This window comes from Protopterus annectens, chromosome 4.part1 (genome assembly GCF_019279795.1).
Source record: "Protopterus annectens isolate FY-2018-M chromosome 4.part1, PAN1.0, whole genome shotgun sequence".
NCBI lineage: Eukaryota > Metazoa > Chordata > Ceratodontiformes > Protopteridae > Protopterus > Protopterus annectens.
In genome coordinates this window covers 372,117,781-372,142,404 of record NC_056734.1, presented here as the reverse complement: position 1 = coordinate 372,142,404, position 24,624 = coordinate 372,117,781, and the positions used below count along the sequence as shown (strand labels likewise).

At 43.2% G+C, this 24,624-nt stretch overlaps 1 protein-coding gene across 8 annotated transcripts in view; it reads right to left on the bottom strand.

Moving 5' to 3' along the window:
* LOC122800867 (PHD finger protein 13-like) overlaps positions 1–24,624 on the bottom strand; it is a 314,375-nt gene that overhangs the window by 253,198 nt on the left and 36,553 nt on the right. The gene's annotated exons all lie outside the window — the stretch shown is intronic.

Sequence of the window (24,624 nt, the reverse complement as noted above, 5' to 3'; positions counted from 1 at the left end):
CAACTACCATGTATTTCAAAACCCACAAAAAAGTTAATTTTAAATTTTTTGCAAATATAAAAACGGGGATCAAACCGGGGATTTTTGGGGGGCCATCCCAAGTGGGTAAATGGGAAAGGTGTAAGGGGAAAAAGGGCACCCAAAACTTTGGGCCAAATGTTTTGGAAATCAATTTCCAAAGAGGTAAAAAACCCGGGGTTAATGATTGCCACCAAAAAAAAGGGCCAAATTTTTAACCAGACGGGTTGGTTTTACTGTTGGGAAAAAAGGGAAGATAAAAGGAAAAGGGAAAAGGTTAAAGGGTTGAAAAAAAGTAAAAATGGGGGAATTAAAATTTGGAAAACTGGTAAGAAAAAAAAAACCCAGGGCCCATAAAATTGAGGAGAAAAAAAGGAAGGTTCAAAGAGGGGAAGGGAAAAACCCAGAAATTTAAATGGGTTAAAGGGGGAAAAATTAAGGGGTTGGAGGGGGGAGGGGGAAATAGCAAGGGTATCCAGAAGGGTAAAGATAAAAGGGGGTGTAAAAAAGGGGGAAAGTGGGGCCAACGGGGAAGGGTAAACCCTGGAAAGAGGGAATGAAATGTTGGGGGGAAATTTCCTCAAAGGGGGCGGGGGAAAAGGGGGGTGAAAAGAAACGAGGAGTAGAGAGGTGGAACCGGGGAAGGTGGTGATGGAGCGACGGGCAGGGGAGAAAAGGGGGTATAGAAGGGGAAGGAATGGGTTTGGGTTAAGAAGGGGAAAGAAAAGGGGCGGGGGATGATACGAAAAGGATAAACAGGGGGCGGGGGGTTTTAAAAAGGGGGGAAGGGGGGTGCTGAAAAAGTGGGGAAAATAAAGGGGGCAGAAAAAAATGAGCACGCTGAAGGAGAGGGGAGACAAAGGGTGACAGGTTGAGTTAGAGATAAAAGGGGGGGAGAAAAATGGTGGGGAGGGAGGGAAGGAGGATAAAGAATGGGGAAAGGGCGTTGGATGAAAACGGGAAAAGGAGCGCGGGGAAAAGGGGTGGGGAAAAAGCGCGCTGGCCGGATGACGGCGGGCGCTGGCCGGATGACCGGAAGCTGGCGGATGACGGCGGGCGCTGGCGGATGACCGGCGGGCGCTGGCGGCGGATGGCGAGCGCTGGCGGATGACCGGCGGGCGCTGGCGGATGACGGCAGGCGCTGGCCGGATGACCGAGCGCGCTGGCCGGATGACCGAGCGCGCTGGCCGGATGACCGAGCGCGCTGGCCGGATGCAAAGACAGCTACGAAGAGGATAAAAAAGATGCTGGTCCAGATGACATACCTGAGGAAACATGGAGATGTTTAGGAAGCGGGGTTTTTAGCAGACTGTTTAATGAAATCTTAAAGTGAGAGGATGCCCAAGGAGTGAAGAAAGCGTTTTGGTACTGATTTTTTAACAAGGGGCAGCGAAGTATGCAAGAGTGGTACAGGATGTGTAAGAGTAGTGAGACAGTGGATGTCTGCAGTGGGAGTGACAGATGCACTTAAGGTGGAGGTGAGATTACACCCAGGATCAGCTCTGAGCCCTTTACTTGCAATGGTAATGGACAGTTTTGACAGACGAGATCAGACAGGAGTCTCAGTGGACTATGATACTGTGATCTGTAGTGAGATTAGGGAGCGAGGGAAGGTGGGCAAGCAAGGGAGCGAGGGAAGGTGGGCAAGCAAGGGAGCGAGGGAAGGTGGGCAAGCAAGGGAGCGAGGGAAGGTGGGCAAGCAAGGGAGCGAGGGAAGGTGGGCAAGCAAGGGAGCGAGGGAAGGTGGGCAAGCAAGGGAGCGAGGGAAGGTGGGCAAGCAAGGAAGCGAGAGAAGGTGGGCAAGCAAGGAGCGAGGGAAGGTGGGCAAGCAAGGGAGCGAGGGAAGGTGGGCAAGCAAGGGAGCGAGGGAAGGTGGGCAAGCAAGGGAGCGAGGGAAGGTGGGCGAGGCAGAGCGAGACGAGGGAGGACAGAGGAATGGAAGATGCAGGGAGTAGAGATAGCGAAAGTGGAGGAGTTTGAATACTTGGGATCAACAATACGGAGTAATGGCGAGTGTGAAAAAGAGGTGAAAGTACAGGCAGGATGGAGTGGAGAGAAGCAGGAGTGATTTGTGACAGGTACCAGTAAGAGTGAAAGGGAAGGTCTTACAAGAGGGTAAGTGAGACCAGCTATGTTATATGGGATGGACTGTGGCATTAACAAAAAGGCAGAAGTCAAAGCTGGACGTGAGAGTAAAAGTTAAGATTTGCACTGATGTGACTAGGACAGACAGGATTAGGAACAAGTATATCAAAGGGTCATCTCAGGTTGGACAGTTTGCAGATGAATCCAGAGAGGTGAGACTGTGTTGGTTTGGACATGCTGAGGAGGGATGCTGGGTATATTGGGAAAAGGATGCCAAGGATCTGTCAGCCAAGAGAAACAAAGGCCTAAGAAAAAGGTTTATGGATGTGGGGAAGAGGACATGCAGGTGGTTGGTGCGACAGAGGAAGATGCAGAGGACAGGAAGAAATGGATGATCCACTGTGACGACCCCTAACGGGAACAGCCAAAAAAGGATGATTTTCTAGAAAAATACTTTAAACAGATCTTGGAGAAACTGTTACTTCTACACTAAAAACATAACTTTGCGACAGCTTGTAACAGCAGCTGCACACTGAAATTTCTAGTGCCAAGTCACAATACCAGGTAATGTCCTCCACATTTTTTTTATTTTAATTCAAAACATTTCAAATATTTCAAGTCACTCTAGGAAGAGTTTTTATTCTTACATTATAAATGCAAGATATAAAATTGAGGACAAATTACTTAACACTTGAGAAAAATGCATGTCACTTATGAACTGAATTTTAAGAAAATTATATTGACAAGGCTGGAAAATTATATAAGTAATAGGTTGAAATCCTAATCATGGACTGCATCTTCACTGTATTCAGATACAAATGGGAGTTTGATATTTTCATATATACACAATCTCGGCGGTACCCACTTAAGATACCCCATCTCCAACTGTAAAGATGGAAATAGGTCCTCAGCAATATTCTTATGCTTCATATGTATAGTATACGACAGTTCATAAAAATGCAACTTCAAAAACCAGCAGAGTGAGGTTTGCTTTCGGGGGGGGGGGGGGGATTGGAAGGAAAACTTTTGTGATGCATAAAAACAGAACCCCACTAAATTTAGCCCAAATTTGTCTGAATATTGACAGTAATAAAGGAAGATGGATACAAGATTAAGACTTTGCTTTGCCCATCTGCACCACCCACCTAGCTAATGTGCACGAACCCTAAACATTACAAAAACACTTTCCATACTACCAAGACACACACGCATCAACACATGTGCACAATGCTAAAAGTATCCACTTTCAAAAAAAGGGCTCTTTCAGCAAGTGTGATATTTCACAACAGTACATCATGCATTTTTCTGCGTGCGTAAAGAACCTTTTCTGAACAGGTGGTGTTCTATTCAGTTTACTAGCTTCAAGTGAACATTTCTGGAAAGTCAGGTGGGGCAGAAAAGTTGCTGAATAAAGTGGAACAATCGACGAGATTACCACAGCTACACTGGAAAGGAAAACAGAATGCTGGTTTTAAATGATTTTAAAAGGCGAAGAACCACCACCTTGGAAGAAAGTGGCGGTGGCTATTAATACCCAAGGATGGCAAAGACCCTTCAGATCCAGCTTTGTATAGGTCCATTTCAATTCTAAACCACAAATTATAAAGTGTTCATGTCTAACAGGTAAAAAAGAATGACAAAGGTGATGCTAATACTGGTACGTATGGATCAATATGGTTTTGTAGAGGGAAAGCATACATTTCACAATATTAAAAGAACAATGATGATCCAGAGGGAAGCAGAATGCAAGAAAATACCACTGTTGGTGGGTCTTTAAGCAGAGTTAAGCATTCCACAGAGTAAGCTGGGAATTTAAGCAGGGCAATGGAAGCATTTACATTCTCTGATAGAGACATACGAGTGATCACAGGCGAAAGTTAGTGGGTGCATTCCTCTGATAAGTTGTTTGAGCAGAGGAACTAGACAGCATTGTCCTCTTTCCCCTTTTACCCGTGTTACATTTAGAACTATCGACAAAGAAAATAAGTGCGATACAACTGGTATGGTAGTAAAGAAAAACTGGTTTTATTTGCAGATATTTTATACCCGATAAGACCAGGTGGTCATTTTAGTATTGTGGAACATTTTGAGACAGCTTAAAGTCTTTTCAGGATACAAAATTAATGATGATGAAACAAAGGCAATAGCGGTAAACTATGTACCCACACTAACTGGTTCAGCAATACCAATATTTATGGAGACATGATAAAATGAAGTCTTAGCGTTACGGATTAAGAAGATTCTGTTGTGGCAGCTAAGGATACGTGGGAAGAGACTATACACAAGCTGAAAAAAATGGAAGGTCCTTTATGGATAGCTAGATACAAGCAATCAAAATGCTTTTAGTCCCTTTAAATACAGGACACAGATACTTTCATCAACCAGAGGAGAAACCGTGGATAAACGGCACTGAAGGATTTTATCTGGGAGGGGAACAGGGTAATAGTTAAGTAGGATAAGCAGATTCTTCCACAAAAAGAAGGTGGTTTGGGATTACCTGATTTGAAGAGGTATTTCAGTGCTACACAGTTAAGGCTCTTGTATACACAGCACAAGCAGAAAGCTATAATTCAAAGTGTAAAGGGACGATGCAACAGGAGGAGAGGCTCAAGAAACAAGGAGAGACTGGGATTTTGAATGGAGATCCTCAAGAACAATAAACTAGAGAGATAATATTCATAAAGTAGCAGAAAGTATTCTAAGAACTAAGCCAACATGAGACTGGAGAAAGGAGATTCTGCTGATAGGGATGAATGCAACTGGCGAGAAAGACAATAAGGGGGTTGAATTTACTAGAGAAAACTGGCAAATGAAAGTACAGTGTGTACACTTGCCACAAACGTAGATGTTAAGGAGTGTATACACTGCTGCAGTCCTCACATATGGGTTATCAGGCTCCCGGTAGTCCTCAGTCGGCCCAAATACTAGAGTCCTTGGTATATGATGTCGACTGCTGCCTGTTGCAAAACTGATGTCAGTACATCAGGTATAAAGGGAGACAGCCAACGCCATTTCCTCAGTTTTTCTTCCCTTAACTGTCAGGAGCCCCCAAAAGAAGGCTAATCCAGGAAGGGTAGCACCCTGGACATGTCATACAAAAAATAAAAATCCATAGTCTGTGCCTTAGGAAAAAAGGGGGAATGGAGGGTGGGAAACCAGGACTGTAACAGTGAATACACTCTAACATCTACATTTATGGTAAGTGTACTAAGTTCTTAGTGTTTCACCATTGCAGTCCTCACATATGGGTTGATTCCAAAAGCCCACTAAGACGACAAGGGGGGGGGGGGGGATCACAGATTAAGGGTTGCTAAGTAGGCCTGGCAAAACCAGCCCTGGATTTAGAAAACAAAAGCTAGATTGTAATGCTTTGTGAAATTATGGACAGAAGAGCAAGTAGCCATTTCCAGAATGTCCTTAAGCACACCTCTCAAAGGCTGCAGAAGTAGAGGCTGCTCTAGCAGAATGGGTCCCAATACCCTGAGGGGGGACCTTTCCATGCTGCAGGTAACAAAAGTGAATACAATGAGTAATCCATTTGGAGATTGTTTGTTTTGAAATAGATTTACCCTGAGCCCCCGGAGCAAAACCAACCAACAACAAAACAGATTTTCGAAAGGATTTAGTCCCAAGTAAAATATCCGCTGTCTATGCACATAGAGTGCAGAATCCTTTCCCCTTTATTTTGGTGATTGTTGAAAAATGTAGGCAGGTGAAGAGACTGGTTAAGGGTCAAACTGGAAACTACCTTCGGCATAAAGGAGGGATTGGTTCTTACAGAAACCCGATCAGAGTGAAAAATAAAAGGTTCCACTTGCAGCTCAGATACCCTTCTAGCTGAAGTAATAGCTAAAAGGAAAGCAGTCTTCCAGGATAGAAACTTAAACTCTGCAGAGGCAGCTGGTTAAAAGGGAGGTACAGTAAGGTTTTCCAAGACAAAATTAAGATCCCAAGCAGGAGTAGGAGCTCTTCTGGGAGGTCTAAGATTACTAGTTCCCCTCAGGGACAGTTTCATCAAGGGGTGAGAAAAAATGGGTTGCTCAAAAGAACAGCGAGCCAAAATTGCTGAAGCGTGAATTTCGAGTCAAGAAAAAGAAAAATCCACCATTAAGCAATCCTGCTATGTAGTCAAGAATGAGTGAGAGAAGGATGAGAAGTCTTCTCCTTTAGCTAGCATCCAAGAGCAAAATCTAAGCAAACTTAGGCCAGGCTCCGAAATGCTTATTCTTAGAGATTTAAAAGAAGGCAGGACTTGAATAAGCTATGCAATGTTCAACAATGACTGGCTATATAAAAGTGATGTATAATATTCACAATTAAAATGACATGGTTTTCTTTTATATAAATGCATGACTGCCTAGGTCAAATGATAATTTAATAAAAATGCTTAAAAAAAAAAAAAGGAAACTGATCACTGCCAAGTCGTTGCTCAATAAAGGAGAAAATTTCTTAATCTCGTCTATTGAGTGTTTCAAAGTTCTAAGATAAAGGTACACGTGCTAATATAACTAGGGACAAAGCAAAGGCAGCTTTGATTTTGTGTAAACTAGGAACAAGGTCTACAGGAGCTACTTTCCAGGGATTAAAGGTGATGGAACCTGGTAAACATTTACAGAATATACTCCATTAATAACTAGGGTGGTGCAGCAGTTAGCGTTGTCGCCTCAACACAAAAGGTTCTCCCATTCGATTCTCAGCTGGAGCACCTTGTGTGTGGAGTCTGCAAGTTCTCCCCGCAGTTGAGTGACGTCTAAAGACATGCAAGTAGGTGCGTGCATGAGTGTGCCTTCTTTGAAGGCCGAGTGTTGGGCTGGCAACTCTGCACTGTAAAAATCCACTGCCAATCATTAGCAGACCGGAGTTCTGCTGCGACGACCCCATACCAGGAAAAGTCGAAAGACAAAATTAGTAGCACGATGCCAGAAAATCACAAGTGGTTCCATTATCAAAGGGAAGCCATTTGTAACTAAACAAGTTGAGAGGCCAATTATAGTCTCACTTCCACTTGGTAAAAAAACGCACACGAGGGAGAATGTTGCAAGGCAGACAAACTGCTTAAGGAAGAATCTATTTGTCAATGTGAGACTGCATGTCTTCACAGCAAAATCATAGGTTCATAGGTGTGTACTAGGCTGATGGCCCTGGGGCCTTTACAAGCCTAGCCATAGGATTACCCTGGCATAGTGCCATATGACCTTAGTTTCCAGTGCCTCAAGTAGCACCACTGGGGTTACCCCCGGGGTGAAATTTCTGTTTCCCATCCACTCAAGATTGCTCTTGGAAGAGGGTCAGCGAGGTGCTCTGCTCGACATGTATGGGAAAGTCTGTTCCACAGCATGGGCAGTCTCTGGGTTATGAACCTGTCCCTCCAGCATGTTCTCTTAACTGTGGCAATGAGGTTGAGGTTTCTGGAGCGTGTGGTGGAGGGATTGGGATTTCTTTAGATACAGGATTTCTAACAAAGCTGGGTCAGACATGGCTTTGTGAGATTGCCTCTAAGCAGGCAAGACAGAATAGTTGGAGTTTTTTTTTTGTCTGTCCATATAGAAGTGTTTAAGGCCCAAGATCCTCTGAGGAACTTTAGCAGCCTCTCCAGTTATTGCAGGTGTCTAGTGAGGTACATGCCAAATGGGGCGTTGTACTCTGACTGGCCTAATGAGGGAAGAGTAGAGGGAGACAATGACCTCTTTCCTGGATGCAAAACCCTTAGTAATGAGACAGGACTTTCTGACCACAGGGGCAATGTGGTGATCAAAAGAGTTTGTCAAGCTGTGTTCCCAGATCCCTAATATGTCTGTGTTTAGTGGACTACCATCAATGCGGTAATTCATGTGAACCGGGTTTTTCCCAAAGGGGATGACTACACTTTTCTGGCACGGAGTTTAAGGCCATGGTTCCGACACCAGTCGTCGGTTTCAGCGAGCCCATTCTGTAGGATGTCAACATCACTTGGGAAGTTAATAGCACCCAACCTGCAATAGTCTGCAAACTTTGTCAGCCACAGTCCCTTCACATTGGCCTGGACTTCAAAGTAGATACCAAACAGGAGAGGACCCAGGACTGTACCCCGTGGGAGTCCACTTGTGACTAGTCAGCAGTCTGACTTGGAGTCAGCTACTTTCACACTGTGGGTTCTGTGAACCAGTTTGCAACCCACCTAGTGAAATAGGGCTTGATGCCAAGCTTAGTGAGTTTTTCTACGATTCTTGCGAGGGGAATGGTATCAAGCCTTGCCCAGATTAAAGTAGGCTGTATGAACCATCCACACCTCTGGTGACAGACTCAAAGTCGACCAAGTTGAGCAGGCATGACCTACACTTCACAAAACCAAACTGAGATCCAGAGTTTGGAGATTCCCTATATCCTTGTTTATAAGGTCCATGATTATGTGTTCCAAAGCTTTGCATAACCGACTCGTCAGGCTAATGGGGCGATGGTTCCCAAGGTCTACAGTCATTCCTCCTTTGTGGAGAGGGAGGACTATAGCAGTGCACCATTCGGTAGGGACAAAGTCTGAGGTAGGACTGACTAAACAGGTGAACACAGGGAGGTGCCAGTTCACTCTGTAGTTCATGTAGAACACCAGGGATATTGTCAGGTCCCATAGAAGCTATATTCTTGGCCTTGGACAGTGCTGTTTTAACTTGTGTAGCAGTAATACTGGATTCCTGGCAATCTACTGGTATTGTGATTGGTCCTTGGAGGGGTAAAGTCACTGAATCTGTTGGCCAGTATATTGGCAATATCTTTGGGCTCTGTATAGGAGGTACCATTGTGCAGTAGCTCAGAGCAAATCTGGGTACTGCCGTGGAGATGCTGTATACAAGGCCTTGTGGTAGTCTTTACTATCTGCTGCAATTCTGTTTTCATAGCTAGCTTTAGAGGATTTGATGAGGGACCTCAACTTTTTGTTGAGGCGGATAAGTTTCCAGTCTTGGGACTTCCTTATTCCGCATCAGATTCCTCCTCCTGTTGTAGAGTTTTGTTTCTGGCAGGGGAACACCAGATTGGCTTCCTTTTTTTTTGGGGGGGGGCATCTTAGTTCTATTGGGTATGGAGAGATCCATGCATGTGTAGCTGTTCATACAGTGCATTGGTGTACAATTCTGCAGTCACAGCTATTCTCAATTTGCATGGGTGCCGTGAAGTTAACCACCTCTGTTTTTAGGAGCCCAAAGTTAATTTTGGAAACGTTTTTCATGGTGGTTACCTTTGCGGGGGTAGGAGGGATGTGGATTTCCAAGGTGATTAGTTTGTGGTCGGATCTAACCAGGGAGGAGCTGACTATTGGTGTAGAGCAACAGTCACCCAGGTTAGTAAACCAGTTCATGGATGTTGCTACCTCTAGAGGAGGTAAGAACAAGTTGATCCAGGGCACTGGAATTAATGAACTCCAGGAAACGTTGGGCAAGTGTATTGGTACACGAGTAGTTTACCCAGTTATTGGAGGGGTAGTTGAAGTCGCCTACCAAGAGTGCGTTAGGTTGACCCCTAATATTCAACATAGGGCTTAGGAATGTGGAGTGGAGTCTTGGGAGATGGTTGGGCACCTATAGCATGCTACGACCTGAATCGGTCTCTTATCCAATGTTAGATGCATATGAAGTATCTCTGATGCGTTATGTTGGGCTACCAGTCTGGAGGTCTGCGCATCCTTTATGAATATGGAAACACCACCGCTTTTGGAGCTTCGGTCCAAGTTCTGGGGCCGAAAGGTGGGGAATGAGTTATTGCCCGGTAGTGCAGGGGTGCTTTCTGCTGCCTTGAACCAGCTCTGTTAAAGCACAAATGTTGATTTTTTTTTTTTTTTTTTTTTTTTTTTTTTAAGGAGTGCTTCGAGCGAGTGCATTGAGATTTAGACTTCTGGCGTTGAGCAGCATGGCCCTCTGATTGCGTTTGTAGCTGTCACAGTGGTAATTTGGCCTTTGGAATAGCACAAAAAAAGGCACTATAAGGGCAAGAGCCTTGGCCAGTATCCGGACGTCCAGGGGTGACAAATGCAGAACATCTCTGGCAAATCAACGAAGTCCATCAATCATGTCATCCCAAGCAAGCAGATGCTAGATCCCCTTAGAATGACACCAGAAACTTAGACAATTGTTGAAAAATCAATTTCTGCTTGTACAGTGGTACCACTCTGGGTGATGGTAGGATGCTGCTCAGGGCTAGGGACATACCTGCCTGGCTACATAATCCAAGAGCTCCTCCAGGTCTTAATGTAGTCTAGGGAGGTACATCTCAGGTCATTCACACCACGTACGAGTCATATTTGTACCTGTTGAGGGGCCCGAGTGCATATGTTATGTGGCAGATCCTGGCACCTGTTACTTTCTCCTTATTCAGCCGAGTGGGACATCAGTCTCTCCCACTATCGAGTCAACTATGACTAGTGCGTGTTGGGCATACTGTAGTGCTTTAGAGGCTTTGGTTGAATGGCACTGTTTATTAGGAGAGTTATGCGTCTCGTGATTAGTGTTGCGTTGTGGTGGTAGAGTGCATTTCTGCCTTGGAGGTCTCTGCTGCTTGGGTAGATTTTAGAGAGCCTTTGTGAAGGTGGGTGTACGGTGTTTTTATGTGAAGGCACAAACCTTCACATAAAGCTAGACAGTTCTACAACTGGGCAGTTACTAAAATGGACTGGATCCCACTTACCATAAGGAGTGGTTTGCCATACTTTTGTCCCCATGCTTTGGACTTTGCTTCCCCAGGGGCCAAGTGTACATTTGAATTTTTAAAATCCAGTTCCCGTCTTATGAAAAGGTTAGTCTTTGGCTGGCCTATGAAGGGCCCTTAATACCTTTTTCAAAATAGAATTTGACAGCATGGAGAAGCCTTAATTATTGTCAGATTCCATTAGAATTCTGGTTGTTTTATATTCTAGTCATTAATATGGGATGTGTTTTTACTCGTTTTATCTGATACAATAGTGTTTTGTGATGATGAATTACCTTAAAGTTAAACATTAAACTGTGGGTACAGGCCATCTATATTCATTCTCAAACCAGCTTAGAAGAAACACAAGAACTGTAAGTTGTCTAAAGTAATCGCAACCACGACTGCTTGCAAACTGCAAAACTAAAGTTACTTCAACAAACTAGCTAGTTTACATGTTCACAGTTCCTCAAACTCCTCTGTGGTGGTCAAAGTTCTGAATCTCCATGCCAGCTTCCAGTGTAGCTGCCCCATTTACCCCATATTTCCTATGGCGCTTTCTTAGGAATTTTAATTTTGTGATGGGAGGACAGGAAAACTGGTGCTCTGGTGGACAGCAACATGTGCTTTAGACCAAGCTAAAAAGGGGGGGGGGGGGACTGATTTTAAATGTCGTTATATTGTGAGTTAAGGTGCTCTTAAACAGTCAAGTGCGTGTGTTTTGGGGGGGGGGGGGGGTGGCAGTTTCCCAAACAGATGTGGCAAGTTTGCTGAAATCCCTTTTTGTAGTACCTGGGGTAAAAGGAGTGGATTTTGCAGCATGACAATGGAGTCAGCATTTTGTAAGGAGTCATTTTTGGTGCAGAAGGCTGTTGGTTCTACTTCCACATCAGATATATCAATTGCTAATACCGCAGTACAGCAGAAGGATGGGTGGCTGCACTCCAGAGTGCAGTACTCTGACGAGACGTTAAACCAAGTCCCCATCAGCTTGCCTCCGACACCTATCGAATATGGGCAGTTCCCCAATGCCCTAGATAAACTTCTCCAGTAGCAAATGCACCACTTTGGCCTTCCTTCAAGAGAGACTACTAGTCTACTGGGACTAGCCCAGTCAAAATAAAGACAGACAAAAGTAAAAGTATCATTTATGTAAACAAGGGGAAGAAATGGAAAACCGTTTATGTAGGGCAACAGAAAACAGGCTGCCTGAAGACTAGAAGGAAGGCTATTAATGCAGAAGACTGCAGTGACGTGCTATACCGTCTGCAAGGTTCAAAATATCTTGCTCAGGATTTTTTTGAATGCAGCTTCTGGAATTACCAAAACAAAAGCGCTATTAAAAAGGCAGATATCTGACACCATGCTTACAGAACCCTCTACAGCCAAATCTAAATGACAGCGCCACTGGCATGATCAAAGCAAGAGGCTGTGACCCATCAAGGACAGTCACCTCATATCTTCAACATCAGTAACCCTTCCCTGATGGGTTCCTATGGATTGGTTGATTAAGTTTATTAAAAAAAAAAAGTTATCACGTATGACATAAGCAACCATACATTTACATAAATGAAAACAACTTTGTCTATCCAGTCACTGTCAAACATTACATTGCTCAAATTTTGCCTTTTAACCATTCCTCCTATGCATGCATGGTTTACTCAATTCCCAGTATTTTCTATGTAATTTGCTCCATCATTTTTTTTTTTTTTTTTTTTAAAGATCCCGATTCCAGTGGTCTTACTCTGTTACTATATTCACTACTTCTATTAAAGTTGCTTCAAGACTTGATTTTCATTTTCTACTAATTGCTTTTTTGGCAGCCACCACAAGCAGACTCAACAAGGCCTAACCATGCATGTCTAGGCAATTGCGATTCTGTAACATAGCTTAAAAAATTCTTATTTAAACCAATTGCTCGCCCAGTATCTATCACAACAAACTGCAGGGAATCAAGTCTGCCAACTCATTACACTCCCAGAAAATGTTCCCAATTACCTCTTTCTTCCCCCTTCACACCTCTAACATTTGCTACCTACCAGAGGAAAAATTATTTGGTGTCTACTTGGGTTATAGAAATACCCATGTAAACACTTCCACACAGACTATTTGACTTGGTTGAGTCTTAAGCAATACACTTCTAGGGTGGAATCACTTGGAAGGCAGGCCTAGTACAAAAGTTCAGAAAGCAAAGTCATAATTCACAGCTGTACTTAATGAAGCAGCCATACTCTGGGGAATTCCCATTTTGACAGTGGCAATGATGCAAATATATGTAACAAAAGGGTTAAAGCAAGAAGCACTGGAGTCAATCCCCCTCCCAGCACAGTAGGGCTTAAGAGCAACACAACTGACAACCAAAAGCATTTTGCAAACTCACAAGGGTCTAAAGCTTTGACATAAGGGTGCTAGTGCTGTTGGCTATTAAGGACTTAAATACTGCCAAGCCTGCAGACTCTAGCAGCAGACAGTATCAGACGTTCATTATTAACATACTTATCTTCAAAAGACAAAAGGCAGACAGCATTCCTTTAACAGCTTCCCTGTTGGTGTTAGCCCACAATCATGATCTCCACAAGGTCACGAAGGGCAGACACCACTGACAAACCCTAAAAATGGAACAGAGGCCCAAAATCATTAAAGCACCAAAGTTAGATCAACTTGTTGACTTGAAAACACAATCTGAAAGGCTCCCTGAAACCATCAGCCAGTACAGTTGTGCGCAAGAATACTTACCATAAACAGATCTTAGGAATGGTCACTGTATAATATTTTTATCCCACCATCTCGTCTTTGTTCATTTCATCAACTACACCTCCCCGACAGTCTAGCATTATTTTGAACATGGCTAGGGCAACATGCTTCCATACGGTTAGCATTCCTAGAAGCATTCTTCAGTTCAAGTCCCAGATGGCCCTTGCATGGGCCTGTGATTCTTAAATATTCTATTGCATGGGCCTGTGATTCTTAAATATTCTATTGCTGTCGAGTCCTATTACCATTCACACATTGCTAACACCCTTTCTCCAGTTCCACCCCCCTTTCTTCAAGAGGGTCATGGTAGTCAGACCCACAGTAAATCTGTAGATACCCATCCAGTCTGTCTTACCAATTACAGGTATGGCTGTCGCAGGTTAAGTGTCTCAGCTCGATTTCAATACCAAACAAGAGAGGTCAGAGCACCAAATCCAGCGTCACCTTCATACTTTGATGATGTAACTGCAACTGTCTGGATATAGTCTTTCAGCTAGTTTGCTAGCTCACCACACAAGTATTCAAGTCAGCATGGGAGTGGTACTGGAAGGCCTCAGCCAGGTTTAGATACACAACTAGCACTGCATAGCCACCATCTACAACCTCCACAGCCCTGTCAAAAGGGAACCAGACAAAAAAACAAAAATATAGACAACCTATCTTTCATAACGCCAAACTGCTGGGATCAACAAGAATATGGATATCCCAGCTTATGGGGTCAGTTATAACATTCCATGGCTTTGCAGACTGGCTTCATAAGACTGACAGGCCTGTAATTATCTGGGTCAGTTGTAAGGCCATCCTCAAGGATGGCATCAATATTATAAATGCACCAATCACCAGGGACAAAACCAGTAGCTAAACAGTTTGAACAGTTTGTGGAGTGTCTGCAATGCCATGTTTAAAAACACAAGCATATAGTCAGGCCCCATGGAGTAATGTTGGCCTTGGTAAGCACTTACAGTAAGCTATCTTTAGAGAGGACTGGGAAATAAGATTGACATTTTGGGGCTTCGAATAATGCCAACTTTATCCCACCCCCTGAGGCTTCTAAATTTACTTTACTTGCAAGGATATTGGTATGTCTAATGGGTTAGACTAGGAGGCAATATTAAGAATAAGTTCAGCATAGTTGCAGGTATTGTTTTTAATTTGTATTTTAAAGCTAAAAGTTTCAGCTTTAGAGGCCATGTGCTTCTCTAGTGGACCAGTGTTCTTTAGGGCTTTAATGCTTTTGTTATAGTTCTTGAGAAAAAGGATCAACTAAATTTAGAGCGTATTTCTGTCAATTTATGGTAGTGGAACAACATGGTAGTTTGTTCTTGTGATGCTTGCTTCAGGCAGGGACTGCTAATTATGCATTTTTCTAAACTGGTGCAACGTTTAAGGTCATGGGAGATGACAAGTAAATTACTTCACAGTAGATTGAGGTTGGCACTCATGGTGCTTAGATTCAGCAGGGTTTGCTGTAGGCGATTTTTGGGCGTTTAAAGGAGAAGGTCACGATTACTGTCAGACTTTAGAGTCTTGGAATTTGTGGGCACATCTTGCACAGAAGTATAGGTATTCAGTTTACTGAACCATAATTAAAGAGTCACCCAAAATAATACGGAGATAATTTCAACCTCTGGAACTCTTACATGGACATCACAGGTTCTGCAACAAGCTACTAGCTAAAAATGAATCCCATCTAAAAGGATGTGCAATTCAAAGAGCTCAGTTTGCAAGTCCCTCTACATATGCCTGGGGGGCAATATGTTCTTGACAAATACTCCACAGTTGTTACTGGCTTTGAATACATGAGGCAGTTTTCAGTCACTGACACGTGTATGATATTCCAAAGACCCTAGAAGTACAACTTGTTCAAAGTTCTTGAGATCTAATTTGTCACTTTTCTGCTCAAAAGAACCTACATAGGTTCATAGGTTCACAGTTTAGTACTAAGCTAACTGCCCTTGCGAGCCATTTTAAGCCTAGACAGTTATCCCTTGTGAGACTCAAACCCTGCACCGTGTGTTTGTAAGGCAAACACCTTAGCCATTAAGCCACCCTCCCAACCCCCAACAGGTGGGATTTTCAGTACAGTGTTGTAACATATTCGCTAACCAAGTCCTCTGAGCTGGAATACCTTATAAAAATTTATGAGAAAACACTAAACCAGCTGTAAATGTCAAAGAAGTCATCTCTGAAGGTAAAGACTGAAGTTGGAAAAATGTGAGGAAAAAATAATTTAAAATCTCAGTGGCACAACGGTGGGAAAATCATCTAGCAAGAACCACCCTGGAGTAGCAAATCTCTGTGAAAAACATTAACCAAATTCATTACAGTACTATAAAACATCCAATAATGTTGCTGGAAACAGATGCAGTCCAAGAACACAGATGAGATCTCTGGCCTGCAGACAGTGGGCAAGCAGATGAGGGAAAACATAGCAGAATATAAAACAAGGTAGGATAGAATAAAATGGAGGTTGGCAGAGCTTGAAGACAAGATTCTGTAGGGAAAATCTACAGCCTTCCCGAGTGGGCAAGAGGCAATGACATGGAAAGTATGCGTTAGCAAATGGAAGGAAACCTCAAAAAGGCCCACCAGTCTACAATCCATAAGCAACACTGAAGAAACGACCTAGATCTTTGTTAACTTCAGACTTTCAGCAACAGGATAACATTCCCTCCCTGCTATGGAAAGGGCCACCATTCAGAAAGCTGCTCCTACCACTAACCACCACCTACCACTAAGGTTCCCTAACCCTTGATCAGCAGAAGCAGGGAAATGCACCTGCATGTCACACTCCTATACATAACTCTAAGGGTCCTGCCTCCATAACAGGTGCAAGAACATTTGGGTAGAACTCTTAAAAAAAGTTTGGGGGGGGGGGTCCAGCAATCGATCCAAGGTTACCCTGAAGGAAAGAATGCCTGTGAAGCCGTTTCTCCATGTTCCAATATATAAAACAAGATTAGATGAAGAAACATGAATTGATTAATTGACTGGGACTTTACTAGAAACAATGACAAGGGAAAGGAGTGAAAGGACAGCATTTTTTTTTTTTTTTTTTTAAAAAAGATGGCAAAATAGCTGGAGTATGCAGCCATCTCACGTGCATGTCACACAAATATGTGAAAACATAAGGTAGTCGTTTACCCATTAGTTTAGTATGACCTTACTTTGGTTAGGAAGAGGAGACTGTAAATTGGGATACATGCATAGTCATAGTTCTTCCAGCTAAACCTTTTCTACTTGGACTCAATGCCACAACTATTTTTTTTTAGTTCTAGGTAAACAGCGAATGCAATCAAAAGCTCACTAAAGGCAGCAGTGAAAAACAAAATACAGTTGCCCTCAATTTATCATCTTTCCACTGTGCATATTGACAGCTCCTTGCTGATTAGGGGTTTTACATTTTTTGAACAGGCAGTTGGGGTTATTCAAAAACTTTCACTGCTTTTGGGGGGGGGGGGGGGTCATTATTAGAAGTAGTCAGGTTAAGATACAAAGGAACCTAATGGCTGGTCAGACAAATTCAAGCACAGAATCAATTCTAGTCTGATAACACAAAGGCTTTGCTTGAAAATGCCGCAGCTTAATTTCTAAGAAGCTCAAGAGAGCAGCATAGCCATAAAGAGGAAAAAGCAAAAGTGCAATTAGGAGGGGTGTATATATATAAAAAAAAAAAACAAGACTTGGGGGGGGGGGGTGCCAAGGGGAGAAACTAACTTGAGTTAAACTTGGTTATGGTGATTAAAGCCCACTACAGCTTTGCAAACCCTGAAAATGCATAACTCTAAATAGCAGCACTGAATTGGAGACGTTTTTACACTCAATATAACTTTAGGAACTTTTCCTTTTTTATTCTCTAAACATTGCAAAAAAAATAACTTGCACACAAAAGTCTACAGAAAAAATAAGTAGTTCAATTTATTCTAGTTGCAGGATTGTAACTGACCAAAGGTAGTGCGTCACTTAACACAATCCCTGTTGTCTATCAAAGGAAAATAGGATGAAAGACAAGTTCAAGAGGAATCTTGACCAATGGATGGGAGATTGCAGATATACCCCAGGGATTACTTCAGTGTCACTGCTTGACAGAGGCACAGCAAAATGATAGGCATAGTTTTTATTCAAACTAAAGGGGTGGCGAAAGCCACATAACTATGGGCTAGGCTTATAAATGCCCTTGGGCAGATAGCCTAGTATGAACCTATGAACACTAGAATGTGTCCTCGCATACATGGTTAGGAGTAACGTAAAGGTGATAATGCTGGAGGAAACTCACTGGACTTAAAGAGCATATGGGGGGGGGGGTATGCAGATTTGGGAGGAAAAGGAAATGCTAAGTGAGAAACACAATCATACGACGACGACCAGGGTAGAATAAGAGGATACTGATACAGGCAAGAGGATTTCATTCTCCACATTACACCTACTGCCTAAATCTAAAATACCGAAAATAAGGGACATGCATCACTTCTTCCCTTGCCATTAAGAAAACAGCAGCAGGGGAATGGAATGTAGTAATTAATAGGCAGGATGTACAAGAAGGTTCTAGGCACTAGTTTCCTCAGAAGCTATACATGTGAGTACATGGAGACATTTGGGTTGCAGCCAGGATGCAGTCGAGGGGAACAGTACAACTGGGTGAGACTTTACATATGCTATTTAATAACAGAAGTCTACTTGAATAAGGATAGGCAAATGCATCTAGTATTACTTCCCGATAGCCACATCAAGAGAGTAGACAGATTTAGATCACCAAGGATTAGAAGCCAATACACCAGTAAACTAGAAGCTTGAAAGAACAAGTGTGCCAAAACACTGGCTAGTTTACAGAAGATCAAAATCAAGTTAAAATGAAGTACACAAGTTCCCCATCAATATTTTATACACCTAAACTATGGCAGGAGGATGGGGAGTACATACTAATAAAGATTTCAGGAAGAGGAAATTAAAGCCGCCTTAAACTGTGCAAGACAAGGAAGACACTCAGAAGAAATGAATACAGAATGAGATCTGGAAACAGACACTTTGGAGGTTGGAAGGATTCACTCAAACCAAGTAATAGTGGGAAGGAAGCCAATCCTGAAAAAAGGTAGTAGTCATACCAAAAGAGAAGGCAAAATTTATCCTTAATCATAACTACAAGGTCTTGCAACAATATGCAATATGTGCAAGGGTTCACAGTATTGAGAAACATTTGACAAATACAAACTAAAAAGAAAAAAAAAAATGCACAAAACATTAATGACATGGGAGGAAGCAGCAGTAAACAAAACTCTATGTTAATTAGCGTTAATGTAGGAAAGGCTTTAGATACAGTTAACCTGGAGGTTCAAGTCAAAGGTCCTACAGACCTTTGGTATCTCCCAGAACTAACATGAGGAACAAAGACAAGGAAACATATATACAAGTGCCCTCAGAACAAGCCTTGCTGCAACAGTCAGTGACAACATCTAACAAGACTCCATGATCTCTATTCATTTGACCCAAATTAGAAAGACTTCATTAACACCAAATCTATGCCTGGTCTAATGCAGCTCAAGTACACACACACACACACTCCAATTTCAACCTTTAACAAGAGTTCCAAGCCCTTCTTTGGTGATATCAAAGTATCTCCCAAGTGCAGACAAGAAAGTAGACCTAAACCTCAAGACAGCATGCAGCTTAGCTTACCTATAACAAATCTGTATACAGAAGCCCATGTTGCAGCAGCACAGATATCCATACAGGTATTCCTGAAGAAAGTTAGATTAGTAGCTGATGCTCTAGTCTAGTACAATCCGCCTTATGACTGCTAAGCAGCTGTTTAGACGTTAGTTGCATATGACATGCTTCATCTTTTCGATTTTCTTTTACCCAAACAGAAAATGTACTTCACCGTATATATCTACATAATGTAAGCTGTAGCAACCACTGTTAAAGTAATAAATGGCAAGACTGGTGACAGACTAACTTCAGCTTGAAAGGAACATCAGCAGACACCCAATTCATTGCTACCAGGAATTAAAAAATATTCATGTTAGCAGCGCTCAAGTCTGATCCGGGAGTAAATTTAAAAGTAGAAGTTAAGTGGAGGTCTTAAAGTAACCATTAAAGCCAAAGGAGGCAGATATGCAGGGTCCCTGGCCATTCACAGAAATTGAAGCAACTCTGCTGTTAGACTAAGGATATGTCCTTGAGACTTGCCAGACAGATGGTCAAGAATGGACCCGAATGGTTTTGTGCAGAGAAGTCTCATTAGGTGAGACTGAAGCATGGCTGAACCAAGCTTGTCATTACAATACTGCCCCTGGTCTTGCTTTACATGACTTCAAGCTCTGAATAAAGGAAATGCACTAAATTATAGAAGTGCCCTGGTGACCATTCCTGAACCAGAGTATCTCTAGGCATCTATCCCAGAGGATTAGGTAGAAAAAGCTGCTGCACTTAGCACTGTTCAGAGAACCAGACATGTCACAGTAAGGCACAAGAATTCTGCCATTAGTTTCATAGGTACTTAAGCAACTGATCCACGAGGATCTTTAGAAGCACAGTCACACATTCCCATAAAGGTTTTAGTCCTTATACTGTTAAGTACGAACAACCCAGACAAGCAGAACGTTTATATATTGCCCCAATCCAGGAGTGACAAGGGTACTAAACTAGGGGGGAATCTGTTATCACCCATCCATTCATCCAGATCATGCGTTTGAATAGTACAAAAAAATGTTTTGCTTTATGTGGTGGAGAAGATGACAGTTCCAAAGTAGTACTTTGGAGATGCATATCCATCCCTCCAACATGTTCTATTGGTGTTCATGCCCCCACTTACAAGTGTACGGTAGGTCTGACAAGACCGAGTCTGTTGAATCTCGGTGTGCAAAGTGGAGATCACCCCTCAGCAGCCTGTAAAGACACTACACAGACAAGTCTTTAAGAGTCTGCATAGTTTTTATGACTTAGCCCTCGATTTTTTAAGTGTTGCAGGCATTCAGGTTGCATCAAATGTTTGGACAGGTACATACCGAAGATGCATTACACTCACTTATTTGTATAAGTGCAGAATAGAGTGGAAAGATCACATCGCTAGCCATAGATACCATACTTTCAAGCAATTTGATTAAAAGCAGCACTATTTTACAAGGGACATAGGTGATCAAAGGATAGTTCCTTGTCTATGTAGGTTCCCAAACACTGGATCAATTTTCAGGGGCTTGTCAATGTGACAGTTACAAGAGATTTCTTCCTTGCCAAAGGATGCTGTTATACATTTCCTGGCATTCAGTTTCAGGACATGGTTTTGACTGAAAGGACTGAATCCTGTGGTATACAGTTTTCTTCTTCTTTAGCAGCCCACCCTAATCCTGTATACCATCTGAGTGTCGAGCTACCAAACAAGTTACATAAGGACTAACATTTAGATGGGATAGCGCCGATTGATTTTGCGAGGTCTAGATTTTGTGTTTACCATCTGCCCTCATCCACTGCTTCAGTAACCTTTGCAAAGAAGTTAACAGGTTGCAGGCAAAATCTGCACTTAAATCCAAACTGACTCGGTTTGAGAGTTTGTACGTTATCTTGGTCCCCCATTTATTAACTGGATATGACCTTTCCATAGCCTTACAGATAAGACGTACTTACGAGTCGATAAACTTCCTAGGTCTGCAGACATCTTACCTCTGTGCAAATGGGGGAAACAGATGCTGTCCTCCGTAATCTGGTACAAAGCCTGTTTGCAGGCCGACACTGAATAGCCTACGTAAGGGGTCAGACAGATCCTAGTTTCAAACTGGCCAGTAAACAATCTGGAATGTTATCCAGGCCCACAGAAGCAGCATTCTTGGCCTTGTATAATGCCTTGGGGTGTAGATGCAGTTATGAGAAATGGGAATGGAGGAGGGCAAAGTATTTAGCCAGTCTATCAAACCAATAAATTTAGTTCTATTCCACAGAGTCAAAGTAAGTGGTGTGCTTTACTGTAAGCTCCGCAAAGTGCTGGGTATTGTTTGTACTGTTTGAGAGCAAACAGACTCACAGATGGTATGCTTTGGGGTTGTTTGCCAGGCCCCATTTTACCTCACATCTAGCTTTGGTGGATATAATTAGGGTCTGGAGTTTCCTGTGAAGTTTATAACTCAAGATGCAAAGAAAAATCTTGCTTATTTTTACATGAAATGAGTTTTTTAAATTAGCGACTGGCTATACTAGAGTTCCACCACAGGGTTTATTTTTGAATTTGGCATTTATCTAATCTAAAGAGGTAGGGGTGCAGACATCTATGTAGCTATTCACGTGTACATCACTTGGCCTAAGGACCACTAATGTGAAAAAGTGGTCAACTGCTGAAGCCAAATGCTACACAGCTTACTTGAGAAATACTATTAGACCACTTCCAAAGCCTCATGGCAACCTGATGCATACACAATGTGTTCCTTCCTGCTTGTGAAACATTTGTCAGAGTAGACGGAAGATGCACCAAGTGAGGGACAGCCCTGAAAGGCATACATCTGAAAACCATCCACATCTCTACAGTACTTTAACAAAGTTGGCATCTTGTTGGACACAGTCTGCCATGAACTGTCTGCCCTGAACAGTATCTCCCCGCATCAGGCCAGACTTACTTGCAGCAAAAAGGAAAGGACTGACGGGGGGGGGTAACCAAGAAAGCAGAACTTTCAAAAACAAGAAATTTAGATCAAAGATGGAATGAGATCACTGAACCCTGAAGGTTTCATTGCAAGGCCCTCATATGAAGACTTGAGAAAGGGACCATAAAAATAGTGGATGCCACAAGTTCCAAGACCTTCAGACAAATACACTTAACGATGTTGAAAGGTAGCCAAATCAGGGACTGGTGGGCAGGCATGCTTGCCTTATAGGTTCATAGGTTCATAGGTTCATAGGTTTATACTAGGCTATCTGCCCTAAGGCATTTATAAGCCTAGCCCAAATTATTGTGGCTTACGCCACCCCTTATATGAAAAAATACTGTGCCCATTAGTTTGTTGTGCCTCTGTCCAGCAGTGACCCAGAGATGATTCCCGGGGTAAACCTACGATCTCCCATCCACAGGTCTAGATTTCTCTTGAACAGAGTCAGCGAGGTGCTCTGCCTCACATGGACCGGGATTTTATTCCACAGCATAGGGAGTCTGAGTGATAAATCTATCCCTCCAGCACGTCCTATTTATATCCGTGCTAAGGTTTAAGTCGCTTGCTCTAGTGGTTTTGGTGGATTTGGATTTTTGAGGTGGAGCATGTCCATTAATTCCGGGTTGGACATGGCCTTGTATGTCAGGCACATGTCACCTCTGAGCAGACGGTATGCGACTGAATAGAGCTGGAGTTTCTTCAATCTGGCAGCATATGACAGATTTTGGAGTCCCTTTATCCTTTTGGTGAGGAACTTTTGGGGTCTCTCCAATTGCTGCAGATGTCGGGTGAGATACATCCCGAATGGGGCATTGCACTCTATCATTGGTCTGATAAGTGAAGAGTACAGGGGAACAATGACCTCACTAGATCTGGATGTGAATCCCTTCATGATCAGGTGGGCAATGTAGAAGGTCTTTCTAACCACTTTAGCAATGTGAGTGTCAAAAGAAAGGCCACTGTCAACCTGGGTCCCCAGGTCCCCGATAACCTCTTCTGTGCTTAGTGGATTGCCACCTATATGGTAGCTTGGGGTTACCTTGTTTTTCCCGAAGGGTATGACTATACATTTTTTGGCGTTTAACTTCAGGCCATGGCTCTGGCACCAGCTATCTGTTTCCGTGAGTCCCTTCTGAAGGATATCAGTGTCCGATGCACTTTCCACTATGGCGCCCAGTTTGCAGTCATCTGCAAACTTTGTCAGCCAAAGTCCTCCCATGTTGGCCTGTACTTCTGAGAAGTAGATGCCAAACAATAGGGGGCCAAGGACCGAGCCCTGTGGGACACCACTTGTGACCGGCTTGGAGTCTGACAGCGCCAGCAACTCTAACCCTGTGGGTTCTGTCCTTAAGCCAGTTTGCAACCCATCTTGTGACATATGGGTTTACATTTACGCTGGTAAGTTTTTCTACAATACCCGAGTGGGGTATTGTGTCGAAAGCCTTTGCAAGGTCAAGGTAGGCTGTATGGACTGCCTTTCCTCATCAATGGCCTTGGTGACTATTTCGAAGAAGTCGACCAAGTTCAAAAGGCATGATCTTCCCTTGACAAAGCCAAACTGGGTCGGGTCCAATGTCTGCAAGTCCCTATATCTTTGTTTATGAGCTCCATTATGATCCTCTCCATAGCTTTGCAGACTAGACTTGTTAAGCTTATGGGGCGGTAATTACCAGGGTCCGTAGAGGCCACCTTTGTGGAGTGGGACCACAGTTGCCGTACGCCACTCCTTGGGCACGTATCCTGTGGTAAGGCTGAGATTAAACAGCTGCCTTATGTGCGGGTTTAATTCCTCATTTAGCTCGTGTAGCACACAGCCGGGGACACCATCCGGTCCCATTGATGCTGTGTTTTTAGCTTTAGAGAGCGCAGCTTTCACCTGCGCATTTGAGATGTCCGGGAGGCTACACTCGGCTGGGATAATTATCTCTCCTTTAGGGGGGGAGAGGGGGGTGAAGTTTGCACTGAACCTGTCTGCCAGTATGTTGGCAATGTCTGTGGGTTCAGTGATTTTTGTATCATTTTGGACTAATTCTGACAATGATATCCTAAAAGGGCAGGCATGCTTGCCTTGCATGACTATGTCCTACTGGCAAAGGCCACAGACTTTGCAGTGTTCACCATGATTCACAAAACAGAAAGTACAGATCCTCTTGTTTCAAAAATGAAGATTTGGTGGGAGGGGGCTGCTACGAGCTAATCTAGGTTCTAGGACCTGGTGATCTCACATGCACTTGAAACACTAAGGGATCAAATGGCAGCACCCAGAACTGCAAGTGACTGCCACCAAGCCAGAAACACAAATTTCATGAGACTCCTTGATGAATTAAGTGCAGGTGTGTCGGGGGGGGGGGGTCACAATACCTCATCCAGTCCCCTCCCAATGAACTTCCACAAAGGCCCTTCATTATCTTTGTATCAAAAAACCAAGATGGAATCCCCCCAGGATTCTCATTGTGGCTGCAACTTTGAGACAGGGTGGGACATC